This window comes from Psammomys obesus, unplaced genomic scaffold (genome assembly GCF_907164565.1).
Source record: "Psammomys obesus unplaced genomic scaffold, mPsaObe1.curated_primary_1811, whole genome shotgun sequence".
Classification (NCBI taxonomy): domain Eukaryota; kingdom Metazoa; phylum Chordata; class Mammalia; order Rodentia; family Muridae; genus Psammomys; species Psammomys obesus.
In genome coordinates, this window is record NW_026596131.1 from 6,530,235 (window position 1) to 6,546,779 (window position 16,545).

The following is a 16,545-nucleotide window of genomic DNA, read 5'->3' on the forward strand; positions in this document are numbered from 1 at the left end:
CATGATTAAGACCAAGTGAGTGGACCTTCAGGTCATAGCCTCTCAAAGCAGGCAGACTAATTAATTCCCCTTCATGTAACTTTTATAATATTTCTGATTTTGTGGTATTGTCTTGTGTAAGAGGTCTACACTTCAATTGAGACTTGAAGTAGAATGCTCCCCAACTGAACTCACACTGTGTTGAAGGATGGGGAAGGAGGGGTTAAGAGCAAGGTAGAGAATGAGAGACTATGATGATTCCTAGGTCTGGCATGTCTCACGAGGATCCATGTGCTAAAAGCATAGTCCCTGCCACCAGCAAAGTGCCTCAGACCTTAAGATGTGGACCTGGTAGGAGACACATGACTCATTGGATGTGTGTCCTCAAAGGGGACTGTGGGATCCACCTCTCATTTTATATCTCATTTGTGTTTCTCAAGCACAACGTAAGCAAGTGGGGTTGCTAGTTTGCTCCCTCAAATGTTCCTGTCATGATGTGGTGCTGTGGGTAAAGAGAGGGAGACAAACTGGTTGTGGACTAGAGTCTCTGAAACCACGGAATCAAATAGATCCTGTCATTAGAAGTTGACATCTAACTGGTTGCCTATCATAGTAATAGATGGTAAAAAAGTTATCATTAAAAGTTAAATGATATGTTTATCAGTGCCAAACATTGAGTGCTTAAAGCAGGCATACAAGAAACATCACATAGACTTTACATACAGGTTATATTTAGGAATATGTATGTATACATATGAATATATATATATATATATATACATATGTATGCAAAACGATTAATGATAAAGAGGCCATGGCTTTGAAGGAGAGTTGAGAGAGTTATATGGGAGATTTTGGAGAGAGGAAAGGGAAGTGAGAAATATTGCAATTACATTATAATCTCAAAAGAATGTTAAATGATGCAGAGCAATATAGATTGTATAAAGCATGGGATGAAGGTACTCAAAGCTTGTTGCTTGTTAATTATATTCTACGTTAGTACTGCTACGCTCTTGAGACTTTGATATCTTCCATATCACTTGAATAGAAATAATATATACCTGTGTACAGCTCTGCACTGCCGCATTGGCTGGGGGTGGGGTATAAAGACACTGGGAAATGCTTTAAATCACATGACTGTTGCTTGCCAGCACTCAGCCAGGCAGGGCAACATAAACAAATGATGGAGGAAAGAAAGAACAGAACTATCACTGTGGCTTTACTGCAGGGTTGGGGCACATGGGACTAGAGTTGTTCTTCCTGGATTTAGAGAACTCCCGAAATAGGAAGCTCCTCGGGGATACCTGAGGCAACAGCCCAGTTTTCTCATTTGCAAATGCAAAAAATGAAATCCTCCACCAACCCCTCGCCGCACTGATGGAAATTTTCTTAAAAACGATACAGTCTGTAAGTCATCGCCAGGGTTTGAAGTCCAAGACTAGCTCTCTCTCAGCTACACTACACATACATTTTTCTTCCCCTTCACTCATTTCACAGGGAATGACCATGAGCAATCTTTAGCCGCATTCTGTACTTTGCCCAGGACAAGTACTGACTAGAAGCTTCATGAGTGATACACGAAGAACTTCCTTGGGTGTGATGATGTGAAAGTAGGGTGCCTATTGCATTGAACCCTGGCACCACTGGCAAATGGCATTTATGCTCCTAAAGGCATGCAACCCTCCCAATTTACATGGATACCCTCATATTTCAGACTTAGGGAAGTCACACTGAAAAGTAGGCAAGAGTGCGTAGTGTATTATTTCTGAACTATATTCCAGGAGAATAAGTGGGTGTGTTCCTGAGAATACAGTGTTGGAAATGGACACTATGGGGTTAACAGAGGAAATGGGTAAGGCCTTTTCATCTCTTCATTTCTCCTTCAAAAGACCAGCTCCATTTTTGTGTATTATATTTTTTAAAAATTCTGTTAGAATAATAACAGATTTTGCTTACTGGGATGTGATGACACACACCTTTAATTCCAAAACTCTGGAGGTAGAGGCATGAGGTCTTGGATAACTGTCAAGTATCAGGCTAGCCTGGGCAATAATAATGCTAAATGATAACAACAACAATATTATATAATATAAAGTATGATATAATATAAAATATAATAAAATAAATTATGAAGTTTGGATGAATCTGAATTAGTGAGAATGCTGTGTTCTTTGGCATCAGGTAGTCTGGGCGGAAAATAAGCAGTATGGCCTTAGGTAAGCTGATTAACCTCTTTATCTTGAAAAGCCCATAGCTGAATATGTATAATTTGCGATGTTGTGAGAATGGACAGAGAAGTGTTTTTTTTAGGCCATGAGAGATTATTTATTTTTTTAAATGGCGGTAACTGTAGATGCCCCAGAAATCTCAAGCCTTCCAGCCAGTCTCCAAACAGTAGCTTTAAAAATAAGCCCCAAGATGATGGTCCTTCTAGGCTTTGCACAGCAGTGCCTGATGGCGTGTTCCCTTCCAGCCTGAACTCATGGAAACTTTCGATCCCAAATAGAGAGAGTCATAGCAACAACAGCCATTCATCTTCCGGCTTTCAGCAGCTCCTCATGTCCTCGTCATCATCTGAGTAAAAAAAATAATCTGGCGGGGAGAAAGGTAAACACGAGTCTTTCCATTTTGCAAATGAAATGTAGTGACACAAAGCACCTAAATAAAAACTGCCAATACTTGTATCCTCACCCTTCTACCCTCTGGGTGTCTTAGTTCTAAAGCTGGACTTGATTTTCTTTTACACAGGGTGTTTCACTCTGTATAAATACAGATGCAAAGGATGTTTAAATGAATCTAAACTCACTCACTGCAACACAGTCTGTGAAGCATCTCTAAGTTTCTTGTTTGGGCAGCCCCAGTCACACTTTTCTGTACTGTGGCAACTCTATTCCATTAGTAGGTTCCTGTACCTTGTTCCCCTGGGGCTTCCTACGTGCTGAAAAATCCTCCTGCTTTATCTTGCAGCTGCTGGGTAGATCACTTCCCTGAAAATGAGACTGGAAATTATGATAATTTGGGGGAGTTAGTAATTTCCTCGTCACATTCCTTTCATGCTGGCCTCTTGTTCTACTGCCTACCAACTCTCTTCCTTGCTTCCCCACCCACATCCTAACAGCGTCCATACTGCCTTCCCATTCTGTCCTGTGATACCAGCTATCCATGGCTCACGCTAGTGTGTCAAAAGGGTTTGTGGTGTGTTCTTCCTAGCAGCAGGCTGAAATCAGAGTGTACAATGTGAGCTCTCACCATCCTGTACCTGGGAAAAGTAATTATCATAAAGCTGACAACAATGGGACAAAGGCAATTCACATAATAATGCAGATGTTATGGTCAGCCCACCCATGGTAGAGAGTCTACCTGTCACTGTGAACGGTATTAGAAACACAGCAACCGAGGGCAACAGCATTCCTCTAAGAATGACTCTAGATGAAGTTCAGGAAAGTTATTTATGAACATGGAGAACACTTTGTTATCGAAGGCATGAGGAATGAGACATGTCATAAAAAATAAATATTGCTTTAGGCAAAAGAGAGAGGAGACACAGGGAAGGTCAGCTGAGGCAGTGTCATGCAAGGGACTAACGGAGGCAGTGATACGAGCAGAGAGCAGCAAAGGGTTATGAAGAATTTGGAAAAGCTGGAAACTTGGACTTCACAAGATGAGGAGGGCTTGGTGCTGTGGTGTGGTTAGAACCAAAGCTTGGAACCAATACTGGCACAGAATCTACGTGTCGCATGCTGGAAAAGATGGATGAAAGAATACATGAGATGAAAGGAAGGGAAATTGAGTCATAGTCCTCCATTCCAAATAGTCACTGCTGAGGGGACTAGGACTGGGCACAGAGTGGAACTTTGAAAGAACTCATGACTGGATATACTCATGGAGAGTGCAACCCCTTTCTTCTAGTTCCTGTTTAAAAATATAAACAACATGCAAATTCAAATAAAAAAAATCTTCCTTTGTCACGTTGAGAAACTCTTGTCTTCTTTGTTGTTTGGTGACTCACTTTGGGACTATTCATTTAAGAATGCAGTTTGTAGGGATGGGCAGACCTGTTGGGGGAAAACAAGAACCTCGCTGGAATGTTTACCCAGTCTCGGAACCATAGTATTTTTTTTCCTTTCTTTCCTTACAAAGTTCTCTGCTCATTTGAAAGGACTCCGTTAAGATTGGAAAGGAAAAAAGAAAAAAAAAAAAAAAAAAACATCTCGGATATCACAGCTTCCTGGGTTGTAATACACAAGGCATCTTGGAATAGCTCTCCAGGAAGCAGTAAATGATACATAGTGGCTTAACCCCCTCCTTAATTCAAACCTTATTCAAGTGGCTGCAGAGGGAGAGGTGAGCTTAAGGGAAGTGGAGGATCAGTCAGTGTTAGCCTAGGAATCAAGACAGTGTGGGCAGTTTACATTCTGTGGAAGCCAGACAATTCAGAAGAAGTAAACAGAGAGAAGCAGGAGGTAAATGGATCTCCAATCAAACCAATCAAAGCTGCGAGCTTCAAGTAGGATTTTTCTTTACAAAGTTCACTCATAAGTGGTGAAATGTACTAGCTGGGGTCCTGCCTCAAAACATAACCTTTTCTCAATAACCCCAGGATCTACTTACAAGACTTTGGTTCAGATAAATAAAAATATAAAACAACTTTTCTCCAGTATTACAGATATTTTTAAAAGGATTGATAGCCTTATCGTTATTATTATACTGTCATTTGCTTTTGTTTTGGCAAGGAGTGGTTTAGTAAGGAGATGAGGAGCTTAGTCAGGATATGTTGAGATTGGAGCAATTAAACTTGACATACTTTATGAAACGTTGCAATAAAACTTTTTTTTTTTAAGTCAGCATTCAGGTTGCCTTTTGACGTTCTTATCTATTTTCTATGCAAAGAGAGAAGAATTTGAGGATGTGGTCGTGATTTGAAAAGAAAAGCTTAATTCATAGACGGAAGAGGTATACTTGTGTGCATGTGTGTGTGGTGGCCGGGGAGGGAGGGAGGGAGAGAACAAACATGGGGCTGGTGTAATGGCTAATCTTGGTTGTCGGCTTTTCAAGTTGCCTCCATCAGATTGGCTGGTGAGCATGTCTGAGGGGATCTTGAACATTTTCGTGATTGCTTGTTGATGAGGAAGAGGCCAGTCCACTGTAGATAGTATCCCTAGGCAGGTGGGCCTGGACTATATAAAAAAGGCAGCTCAATGTGAGCCTGGAAAAATCCAGTAAGCACTTTTCTCTGTAGCCTCTATATCAGTTCTTACTTCAAGGATGCTGTGTTGAGTAACTGTCCCGGCTTCTCTCAGCAATGGGCCTGGAATTGTAAGCTGAAATAAAGCATTTCGATCCTTGGGTGGCTTTTGGTTGGAATGTTTTATTGCACCAGTAGAGAACAAACTAGAGCAGCTAAGGAGATGGCTCAGTAACTAAAGAACTTACTACTCAGGTGTGAAGACCTGTGCTTAGATCCACAGAAGCCCCACGAAGCCAGGCCCAGCAGGGTGGGTTTACAGTAAGTGCTCCTGGGGAGAGAGGCGGCCGAGATTAGAGAGTTCCTGGAAACTCATGAGCTGGATAGCCTGCCATATGAAGAGGTAAACAAGAAAGCCCACTTCAAACAAGGAACGTGAGGACTGCTACCTAACGTGATCATCAGATCTGCACATATGTGGCATAATATGCATGCACCAGGTCTGATACACACACACACACACACACACACACACACACACACACACACACACAAACAAAGAAAATGTTGTTGAGATCCAGGGGGGTCAGACAATGGCAGGTAAGTCTGAGTGTAGGAGATGAGGTAGATAGCATTTTATAGACATCTTAACTCATCTGCTCTATTTTAATCTCTGTGAAAAAAAAATTAAATGAAAGCAGTCTTATTTATGCAACTTAAACAATGTAATACTTTATCTTTCCTAGTTCCTTCTGGGAACACACTTCAAATAGGCTTTGTTTTTATGTAGTTGAATCAGTAAAATTACACTTGTCATTGCTTTGTGGTTGTGATGTATCTAAGCATTTTGCAGTTTGTCTACAATGATCTAAGTCAAGTACATTTACATGGAGTTAGCTTTAGACACTACCTGGAAACAACTTAAAGAGATACCTAGCCATTCATTGGTAGAGACTGAAACAAGATTGACAGTAGCTCTCAGGGCTGTGCTGAGAAGACATAAAATTTATGCTGAGGACCATGGACAGAGAACATGGTGGGTTCAGACAGGAGCCCAAAGCTAGAAGTCTCAGAATGAAGTCTGGATGGATAGGATTTCTATGAAGTCTGTTTCTCACATGGGCAGCCTTTGGTCCACAGTAAGAGCAGGGAGACATTTTACCTACAAACTGTTAGTGGGTCTTCTTTGCCTATTAGGGGAAGCCTGTCAGTATCCAGGCAGAATATTGGGGGAATCCTGGTAGTACTTTGCTTGTTGGAAGGACAACCTCATATTTTATTATTTTCTTCTTCTAGCTATAGATAAGTCTTGTTCCTAGAAAGAGGCAGATCTCTGTTCTATTTTCAGTGGGTTTGTGTTCACAGCATTATTTTTCCACAGCTAGTGTGAAGTCTATTTGAACATGGCCAGTTCTTTTATACATACACACACACACATACACACACACACACACACACACACACACACAATGACATTTGAGCTCAGGTTAGGCACATCACAGCTACAAAATCCATGTCTTTGATTTAATCAAATTTATCAGTTAATTTGAATCTGAATAGAAATGTTGAGTAATTGAACCAAAGATCTGGTTAATTAAGCTTGGTTAGACTTAGCACTGTGCAAAGCACTTTGAAATTGTTTTGATCATATGATGAAAGTGAATTAAATTTTTTTTTTAGCAGACTTTGTTTTGCAATCTGAATTCTTTTTTGGAATTTGCTTTGCAAAAGGTTGAAATGAAAGGCATGGCAGTGATTCAGCCAGTTAAGAAGGTTAACAATTAGTCATAACTTTAATAGATGAGACAATTACACCATCTCTACCTTTTAAAAATAACAGCACTTTTAATTAAATTTTAATCATAAAGGTCAAATGTAGTATAAGTTTGAAAAAGCAGAATACAGTCTGTGTTGGCAAAACAGCTTCATCTTAGACGTGCTAAGTGCTTAGAAGGTTTCTGTGCCTTCATTGACCACGTGATGATTGTGTGGTTCTCACTGTCCTTAATATGTCCCGGCTGGATCTCAGCACTCTGGCTTGTGGGACTTCCATTTTATATTCCTTAAATATCTTATGGTATGTCCATTGCTTGCTTTCCTGCTTAATGCACAATACAGCGATTTCAGACTTTTCATCATAGTCAACCTATTTATTTTTCAAGTACTAATTTGGGGTTAAAAAATATTAACCTTAGACAACAGTTGCTGTTCTGGCAATCTAATACTGTGTGATATGTTACTGCCATAACCTTGTGACAGAAAGGGACAATAGTTTTTTTTGCATCATTTTATGAGGAGGAAATTAGAATAATGCCTATTTGGAATTGATGTTCTGTGCCCTGTTATCTTTGGGGCATTGCTAAGAACAGTTCTTCTGGCTTCTGAGGTGGCTTGTCTGGAATTTTCCTTTGTGGTGTTGGTTGTTTTCTTAGTCCAGTACAACACAATTGTTAGGACTAATTTGCAAGATTCCTCCTTTATTCACATGTTTGGAGCCTGGATGGAGGGTAAGGTAAGGTTGGGTAGGTGTGCTTCTACGTCTGTCTCCCTTCTCCCCATTTCCCATCTCATCTCCTTTTTTGTCTCCTCTCCTCTCCTCTCCCTCCCTTCTCTTTCCTGCTCCTGTGCTCCCTCTCCTCTTCTCTTCTTTCCCTACCCTCTCCTTTCTTCTCTTCTCTGCCCTCTCCCTTGCAATGTCTGACCTCTCATGGCTCCCTGTGTTTCCCTCTCCCTCGAATATGGCTTTCACACACCCATATCTTGTGCTTCCACACAGTGTCTTCAATCAGCATTCTTAGCTGGTGGCTAGATTTTTTTTTTGGTAGAACGTTGCAATGTAGAGAGCATAAGAGACTAAATTATTCAGGTGGGATGAGCTAGATTTTTTATGATGTAGCATAAGTTGTCTGGAAATGTCACTTAACCCTTATCCTACTGGTAAATAGTCATCAGAGCTAGTCTACATTCAAGAGGATGGGCCAAACAGCTGAGAAAAAAACTGCATATGTTTATGAGGAAAGAAGGCATAGATAGCGACTGCCACAGGTCATTTGAACCTTGCAACTTATCTTTATTAATACATATCTATGACAGAAAACATGGCATTCTCACCAACAAGGAGTCACCATTGGCTTTTGACATTTCACATTCTAACTTCCTGTGGATGCAATATGCACTGTCTTTCCAAAGCTCCACATTTCATGGGCTCAGTAGTTTATGTAATTTAAAGTATTCTACTTCATTTCCCCCTTTAAAAAAATGAAATGTTATGCAAATATGTTTTTTAAAATTATTTTAAATGGAGTTACAGATGTAACCTGCCATCTGGGTGCTGGGAATTGAACCCTGGTCCTCTAGAAGAACAGCCAATGCTCTTAACCCCTGAGCCATCTCTTCATCCCCTACTTCATTTCTACAGTATGACTTGCAATTGTGTGCTGAGTTTTGGGCTCATGAATTTAAAAGGATACCTTGAAATTTTCATGGATTCTAGTGTTTAGCTTTTCCAACCACGTTTGTAGAGTGGCTGCTGTCAGCATTTGATTATGTTCATGCTAGAATGTTCCAAAGTCTAGTCAATCCTGTTGTATCATACTTTAATTTTTCCAGGTTCTATAGTGTTTTGATGAAGCAGGGAATGAACCCAATTATTAGATTCATTAACAGGCAAGTAAAAGTCTTATAATATCACATGGGCCCTCTTTTCTACTAAGAGCAAAATACACACTTTTTATAATTACTTCCCTCAGTGGTTTGATTCAAACTATCATACTGTGTTGGCACTAGAAGAACTTTTGAGTCCGAAAAAAAATTGTCTTTGATTTGTTTGTACTTTGCACTAAGGATGTTTTCTATTCCTAAGATATTCTGCTTTTTCAATATCTGGAGCCCTTAACAGCAGCCCTAAATTCATTTCAGACCTCTCTGGGAGGGTCTATATTAATATGCCCACAGAGCTACATGTTCACTGGAGATCAATATGATGAGTGATTTACACCAGTAACACCCTGCAAATTCTGGGACTCTGGTTTCTCTCCTTTGTAAATGATTACAAGCACCATTCTCATTAGCTTAAACAAAAGGGGGCTATTTGTGCAGACTGTCATCCTTTATTGTTCAAAGGATGTCAGCAGGACCATTTCTCATTCCTGGTTTCTCCATGACGTAGGTGCCCATCATCTGTCTTCTAGAGTGACCACTCAACAAGGTAGTATTGATAGGAATTGTGATACCTTTTCCTCAGTAGATCAAGTTTGAGCCTCCGGTATGCTGGGCATTCTAAAATGGAGCAGGTACCTGGGATTAGAGGGCACTGATTACTCCACACATTGTCCACTTGGAGCTGAGGGCTGGCACTAGCAACAGCGGGAATGTGGAGACTGGGAAGTGTTTGCATCTTGAGGGAAAACACAGGTGCTTCTGACAGAAACTGTAATGTTGTACAAATGGCTTGTGCATGCCCTCTCCTGCTGTTTCATCCCTCTTTTCCCCAATGCCGTGTTCTCTGTATTTTCCCCCTGCCTCCATTTTGGTGAGTTGTCGTGAATAAAGGTGTGTGGTGGTGGGTGGCTTTCCCCCAAATGTTCCTAGCTCACATTTCCAAACAGGCCCATTGGAGTGCTTTGCGTGCTTCAAGCTAAAAAGGGCTTGTTCCCAAAAATAGACCCCTCTTCCTGCTGTGCCATCTGCGTCTTCTCTTTGTACAAACCAAAGACAAAAGCTCCCACACATGCTCATTTATGCAAATAGAGTCCAGAGATTATTCGCATTATTAGACACAAATTTCCATTTATAGTCCTTGGCTTTGAAACTAGGATTAGAAGAAGCAAATATGAGAAACAAGAGAACGGAAAAAAGAAAAGAAAAGAAATGAAAGAAATGATAGGGAAGAATGAAAAAAGATAGCTACGGTGACCTGCAGAGGGTGTCAACTCATGTCATGGAAATAATGCATGGCCCGGCCATGTAATAACTCCCCACATCTCCTGTTACAAAATAAATAAAATTACTAATTTTGGGTGTAGATATATTTATAGAAAGATGGAATAGTTTGTTTAATTACTTTCCATACACCGATAGCTCATTTATTTCAAGTTTTTAAATTTAGATTTATTTTCATTTGTGAGTATGCATATGTGTCTGAGTGTATACAAAATGTGTGCATGGGCCCATGGAGTCCAGGAGGGAATGTTGGATCCCTTAGAGCTGGAGTTCCTGGTGGTTGTGAGTGGCCTTGTCTGAGAGCTGGAAATGAAACTCGGGGTCTCTGCAAGAGGAGCCAACATTTTTAGCTATTCAACCCCTTCCCCATTCCCCAAGATTTTGGTTTGAATTAGAGAAAAGACAAACAGATGGGGATTGACACCTTACATCCCATTTTCTTAAATGCTATGCTCATATTTTCGAGAGTCTAACAAAAGGTTCCCTTTGGTCACAAGGAGTAATGTCACTATAGTAATGGTCAGTCACTCTTGAGTAGCTGTAACTAAAATGCTCAAGAGGGCAGCTTAAAAGAGAGAAGATTTAGTTTCATGGTATTAGAGAATTCAAATCCACGGTTGCTTGGGTTCACATGCAATCATTATGGAGTTGGGAGTACATGGCAGAGGGAGTTTTTCATCTCATCACTGACTTGGAGGAAAGCAAGATAGACGAGAGAGTCAGGACAAGATATAATGCCCCAAACAGAGCCCCAGTGACTCATTCTTCCAGCTGGGTTCCCTTAGAGCAGCCTTTAAAGGCATCCCACCTTCTTTAGTGTAATAAATTGTTGCTCTCTCTTCCATATTTTCTTCCAGGCACACAGAACTTCTTCTAGCAATATGACCTTCTTACGTTTGAACCTGCTCTCTTCTCTATTTAGCTCACAATTTTCCCTACTTGGTGTGTATATTTTAGATCAGACCTGATTCTCATCTTACTGTGGAGGCCCCTCTAAATAAAACAACAATGCCTCGTTTGGGATTAAGAATGTGCAGGGTTTTTTTTTCCAGGGCATACAAATACCTGACTTATTATTATCATTGATTCCCAATGGCTCTATCTCTCTTACTAAAATGCAAGCTCCACGGGTCAGGCACTATTTTAAAATGTATTGTGGTCCAAGATATTTCATAATTTTTTTTATATTGAGAATGTCATTCATACGTATAGTATGTTTTGATGGATTCCAAATCCCTCATTTTCTCTCCTCTGGTTTCCTTTTCCCACTTGACTTCATGTGTTATCTTCTTTATTTAATTACTTTTTTTTGTATTAATCACAGGTTATTTACTTTGTATCCCAGCCGTATTTCCCTCCATCATTTTCTCCCAATCCCACCTTCCCTCATCTCCTTCCTGCCCCTTTCTTTCCAAGTCCACTGATTGGGGAGGACCTCCGCCCCTTCCATCTGACCCTAGCTTATCAGGTGTCTTCAGGCCTGGCTGCCATGTCCTCCTCTGTGACCTAGCAAGGCTATTCCTTCCTCGGGGGAGGGAGGGTGTTAAGGAGCCAGCCATTGAGTTCATGTCAGAAATTGTTCCTCTTCCCCTTACTAAGGAAACCCACTTGGTTACTGAGCTACCATTTGCTACATCAGAGCAGGAGTTCTAGGTTATATCCTTATATAGACATACATGGTATATACTCACTTATAAGGACCTATAAGATAGAATAAACATACTAAAATATGTGTACTTAAAGAAAATAAACAAGAAAGAGGACCCAGAGTAAGATGATCAATCCTCACATAGAAAGACAAATGGGATGGACAGGGGAAGTAGGAGAAAACAAGTAACAGGACAGAAGCCTACCACAGAGGGCCTCTGAAAGACTCTACCTAGCAGTCTATCAAAGCAAATGCGGAGACTCATAACCAAATCTTCGGCGGAGTGCAGGGAATCATATGAAAGAAGGGGTAGTTAGTATGACCTAGAGAGGATAGGAGCTCCACAAGGACAAAATATATCAGGGCATGGGGGCCCTCTATGATGTGTTATCTTCTTGAAACACAACGTCCACCTATTGCTGCCTCTAAGTGCCTGTAATGTAATTTACATTACATTGAGCGTGGGTAGCCTCTTAGGGCCACAATATGATAAAAACCTGAATGACCTTCTCCAACCAACCAACCAACCAACCAACCAACCAACCAACCAACCAACTAACCAACCAACAGCATCTCCATTTTGTTTTTGTCTGGCTTAATCTCGACATGTGTGTTGTGCATAAAGTCGCTGTCAGTTCATATGTGAAATGATCTTGTTGTGTACAAAAGATACCATTTCACTGTAGTTAACCACTGCCTTGGCTCTTACAATCTCTACCCTTTGTGAAAGCTAGAATGATTCCTTAATTCTTGTTTATTATCAATATGTACAACTGTTTGATAAGCCAGAAGATAAATTAATAAATTCACTAGAGATGTAGAGTATGGTTTATTCCATCTAGGTGAATTATAAATCACCATATATAAGAGAGAAACAAGAGGGAGAAAAGCCAGACAATATTTCCAGTTGAATTCTCTTTTATGATTGGACAGATGAAAGACGTTGAGGCAAGAATGCTCTTGATAAGTTAATTCTCCAAAGAAGTTTTCATTTTGAAAACATTCCAACTGAGGAGTTTGGAAATGTCAAAGTTTGAAGTTTCTACTTTCAAACATTTTCTTCAATTTGTCTTTTTGAAAAAGAACAATACAATGTTTGTCTCTTCTATCTAGTATAGACATAAAGTGATTGCGTCATTCAAACACTGATTTCTTTATTCCCATATCTGGTTGCAAGCCTTATTCTGAGAATCTCCTGTCTCACTGTTGTATAAACTTTGTTCCCCAATTATCGCCTGGTATGCCAATAAAGAAGTTTACAGCCAATTTATGAACCGGGGAGAGAATAACCCCTCCTCTGCTGGCTCCCTGCTAGCCAGCAGAGGAGGGGTTAGAGGAGGAAGTAGGGAATTCAGTCCTAGGAGAGGTCCAAGAGACACCAAGAAGGAGCTGAAGGATAGCTACAAAGTGCAGGTACCTCTGGGATGTACACTGGGAGAAATCCAAATTATCTTAGAGCATTACGAATAGATTAAAACACTGCTCTGTATAATAGAGCCTCAATTATTTGTGATATAACTGGGTTAAGAGAGAAACTGAGGAAAAACAGTGTTATAAAAATAATTTCAACAGTCTAGCTATGTTTATTCAACTAATTTGAGACACAAGTTAGGCTTGTGAGGGTTTTCATAACAGTGTAAGCTAAATGGCTTTCAGAACACACTGTATTTTCAAAATTATGGTGATGAGACTATGAGTTTAAGGTGTCACTGGGTTGATTAGAATTCTTATTATATTTATTTTATGTATGTGTATGGATGCACAGCCTGTCACAGCATGTATATGGAGGTCAGAAGAAAATTTGCAGGGGTTGCTTCTCTCCTGATACCATATGACCCTGGCTTGTTAACATCGCCTTTACCCAGCTCACTGGCCCTCATGCTTTTCTTTTTAGGCTTCCTTTTGTACAGTACATGACCATCTTCTTCCTCTTACTCTCATACACTCTTTCTTCTATGTGTGGCTATGTTCTAATCTCTTATCAGCAAGATAGTCATATTCGATTAGGAGTGTTGGTCTCACTTAATCTCAGCCTTCTCATTGAAGGCCACATCTCCAGATGCAACCACAGTCTTAAGTATGGGGTTTTGACCTCAACCTATGAACCTGGGAGACACTACCAAATCTTGGTGTGGACCCAGCTTTTCCTCTTCCTGAGGACCCACTCAGCCTCCACTGCCACTCCATCCCCATGACAGCTTCCATACCTGGAAATGCTTTCAACCTGGGATTCCCAGTGGCCCCATCAGGCTGGGACTCAGACAGGTGATTCACACTGTTTTTCTGTCCTCTATGTCTCCATTCTCACTCTCAGCCTTAAAACAACCGGCCTAAAGTTCTTAACTGATGGAGTTTTCTGCAAAGTTTGGTTATTGAGTTCATTAAGAATAAAAGACACGTGGTATAGGAGGGATGAGTCACTAGTTAAGAGCATTTGCTGCTCTTGCAGGGGACATTCAGTTTCTAGCACCTACATGAAGTCTAACAACCACCTGTAAGTCCAGTTTCAGGGGGGTCCAATACCTTCTTGTGACCTCTGTGGGTATCAGAGATGCACAGAACGATACACACAAATGTGTTCAGGCAAAACGTTAATACAAATAAATGAAAGACAAAAAAGAATGAAAACCCCCAATACCTCATAAGAAATGCCTTGTTTGATGTAGAAACATTATTTCAATTATATCGATGTTAGTAGGCTATTCGTACTACCAAGATCCTTCTGTGTTACCTATCCCACATTCTTAGTTCAAACACTAAGGGAGAAAAGAATGAAAACTTCCAAATATTTTATTCACCAAATTAGTCATTCTGTGGAAAAGCTCTCAGATATGAATAATGCATTGTGGTGCAGCAGATGATCTCACATATGGTGTACACGACCGTGAACAAAGGGAAAAAATAGCAGCAACGAGAAAACCGCGGCACCAACAAGTGGTAGATTAACACAGAAATCTCTTTCATTCACTTTGATTTAATCCACTTTTTTTTTTAATGGAGAATCTGCTCCATTTTCTGAGTCCCGTGAAGGAAATATTATTGAATAGGATTTGCTCATTGCCTTCCAGTGATGGCAAATATTTGTGGGAGGAGGGGGTGGTCGTTAGACTTGTACACAGCTCATGGTGAAGAGACAGCCTGAGAGACAATGCCCACTGAGGCACTTGTCCCCGATAGAGGAAGTAGCATAGAACTCAATGGCAAATGGCGTGTCTGATGTGGGAGGCAGCGTATATGAGTGGAAGAGGTGTTTATAAAAGCCAGGAGGAAACCACACTGAAGAATGGAACCAAAGCTAGCCTGTAAGCGGATTCGAAAGATGTTCAATGCCGAAGAAGAGAAATGGTCTTAACGGTCCCTTTCTTTGTGACCTGGAATGTATGCCCAGTACAACTGCCTAGGAAGATAAGTTTTCATGTATTGTAATATAGAAGGGGGTCTATATTACAGTTTAGTATTTATTTTATAAACAACTAAATGAGGAGAGTTCAACGTTTTTAAATATGAAGATTAGTAAGTACTTAAGTAGAAAGAGTGACTTCTTATCTTGACTTGATCATTGCATGTTTTACACATGCTTCAAATTATTGTATTGTACACCCAGATAGACTATGATGTAACAATATATGCTAGTAAAATACCTGAAGTCAAGAGATCTAAGTGAACCAGTCATCTTTGCAATAGTGAATGTTAGATAGATATAAAGTCTTATAAAGGAAGAATCTCCACTGGAATTTGCTAAAGCCATTACTCAGCCAGTCACAGCGATGAACAGTTGTCACCCCAGATCCTCCAAAGCTAAGTGAGGTGGAGGATCACATGAGCTGAACCCATCTGAACAACAAAATGAGATGCCATCTAATTAAAAAATAAGTCCCAATTCAACTCATAAAAACACGTGTTTGTCCATGTACCTGTGTGCATGCGAAAGTTTGGATAAGGTGAAAGTTTTAGTGTCTCTCAAAGGGCTCCTGTGTCAGAAGCTTGGTCCTCACTGGTAGTGTTAGGGGGCTGTAGAAGTGCTGAGAGATGTGGTCTCTTGGGAGATGGGTGGGTCACCAGAGCTGTTGCCCTCAGAGGAAGGAAGGTAGTTCTTGTGAACTCAGAAACGTGTCTTACACAAGTGAACTGTTGCCAGAGCACCCTCCCCACTCTCTAGCTTCAGTCCTACTATGTGATTGCTCCCACCTATTCTTTCTTGGATGCCGCTGGTGTGAGGCTTTGACAGGTATACATGGCTGATATGTTGAACCTCAAGACCTGTGAACTAAATGAATCTTTTTCTTTTTTTTCTTATAGAGAACCCTTCCTTTGGTCTTTCAATATAATAATAGAAAAGAAATAATGCAACCTAAAACATGTTTCAATCATTGCAAGAAATAATGTGGATCTATGTACCCAGAAGAGAACGGAAGAGTTTTTAAATGCTTATTTTTCTATTTTGTTGTTTCATTTTATTTCATTCTTTTGAGACAGGTCCTTACTATGTATCTTGGGCTGACATAAGAACATGTTATCCTCCTGCCTTTATGATAAGACTGCAGGATTGTGTCACTGTGTGCTTACGGTTGAGAGCTGAGCATTGTAGGGTGTTGTTTTCCTCTGCTGAACTACCAATTCTTCTCCACTGACTCAATTATTGAACCGACATGAAGTTTTAGGAGGCTACTGCTCTGGTTCAGATAGTGAAGCTAACAAGCCAGGTAGTAAATATTTCAGAGATCTGTTCTGCAGCTGTCTGGCTCTGGCTTCCTAATGTGAGAGTAGCCACAGACAACCCAACCAAACTTGA